The sequence below is a fragment of the Trichechus manatus genome, unplaced genomic scaffold, assembly GCF_000243295.1.
Source record: "Trichechus manatus latirostris isolate Lorelei unplaced genomic scaffold, TriManLat1.0 scaffold00001, whole genome shotgun sequence".
Lineage (NCBI taxonomy): Eukaryota > Metazoa > Chordata > Mammalia > Sirenia > Trichechidae > Trichechus > Trichechus manatus.
This window is the reverse complement of record NW_004443937.1, coordinates 31280101-31281963: the sequence shown is the minus strand read 5'-3', so window position 1 is coordinate 31281963 and position 1863 is coordinate 31280101.

Genomic DNA, 1863 nt, shown 5'->3' with positions numbered 1-1863 from the left:
GCAACACCACAAAGAATCGGGTTTTTAGAACTGTGTACATTTCCTGATTTTCAATATTTTTCCATTTCTTAAAATGTTTTACTGAAAGAGAAGCATGATTTTGTTATATGTGGAGTATGTGATTTAAAAGTAAAGAAAGAGTGACAGAAATATAGAAGGAATTCTGAAAAGCAAATGATAGATACACAGTATTGGATTTAGAAGTTCTTACTATAGTTACAGAGATAGGTGTTGGAGTAAAACACTTTAACTTATTTTCCAACACAGTAGAGCTCCTCAAAAATTATTTTTAGGTGTTTTTTTTGCATTTCGTGGTACATTTTTTCCCAAGTATAATTCAGGAGCAAATGGACTCAATACAAATATAAGAGTAGTATGATTTTTGCCTCATTACTTGTTAACAGATTGCGTGTGTTTTAGGATCCAAACAGAATATTGGAAAGTTTTTTTCAAGGAGGTATTTCAGATTAAAACACTAACAAATACATGTTTGGATGAATGGAAGGGCCTTGGCCACTTTTTTTGACTTTGGGAGTTACAGAATACTTCAAATATTAATAATTTATCACAATCCCCAAGATAAGCAAATTGTGGTATATCTAATTGATAGACTGCTGTCAAACCATCGAACATCGTGTGGAAGAATGTTGACTTGGAAGAATTTTCTCTAAGTTAAAACACAGGCTGCAAAATAATATGTACAGTTTATCACTTCCATTAAAGATAAATAACAGGCAACAAAGGCATAGAATAAAACCAAAAGCTCTGAACACCAGTGTTAAGGATGGTTTACTCTGGGATGTAGGATTGTGGGTGGTTTTTTGTTTCTTTTAAGCTTTTTGTTTTCTCAGATTTTTGTTGTAAGTATACATCTATAGTGTTAAGTAGCACTAGAAATACAAGAGAGTTCCAAAAAGTTAGTAGACTGTCAAAATATACCATTTGGCTTTACTGAGTAAATAGTCTCCCAGTTTGCACATTATAAAGTTATTCTTCTTTACTGTCCACTGTAAATTAATCATTGGTTGTCAGGCTTTTGGACTTCTGATGATAATTAAAGTCATCTTAAAACTTGGAATTGAGCCCCAGAACCTGTTTCTTCCCTCTTCATGAAAAAAGAATTGGTTATGGGATGCTCACAAACCTTTTAAACTACAAAAATATTTATTTATTTATTTATTTTTAAGATCCCACTTAAGGACATTTGTAATAAAAAAGGTAAATTGATCACCCAGCCGATACCAAATACTATTCTATAGGCTGGGGCCACAAAAAAGAATATGACACAGTTCCTGTACCCAGGGACCATGCAGTCTTAGAGTTGGAACTTAACGTTTTTGTTGTGCTTTAAAGTTTCAAGGTGATTTCATGTATATAGTCTCATTTCCCTGTCACAGTAATCCAAGGAAGAGGTGCTTGCTGTTCTCATTTTAGAGGTGAGGAAACAGATCTGAGAGGTTGGGACGCAGCCAACATCAAACATAATTTGAGGTGGAAGACCTTCAACTCCAGTCTTGGTCTTCTGAGTGCAGGTCCTGTTGTTCCTCCCACCTCACCCCACTGCCTTTCTTTTGAGACTTCCAAAATACATTTTAAAATGTGTTTTTTGGATAAGAAAGTATTTGGAATTTATTCTGAAGTTGCATCTTTTTCTTATATTATCAAGTAAATTAATGGTTCAAGGATTTTTGGTTATTCTATGATGTATATTCACACACTGCAGTAATTTACATTTTTTTAATTTTCACTGGACTATTTATAGAAGTAATTTTGAACTTCTGCCAAAATGATTGAAGGCTTTTTTTGTTTAACCTTGGTAAAATGGTAGGTGGTGTCTCTCCAGTGCTGATAGGACTTTTAGAA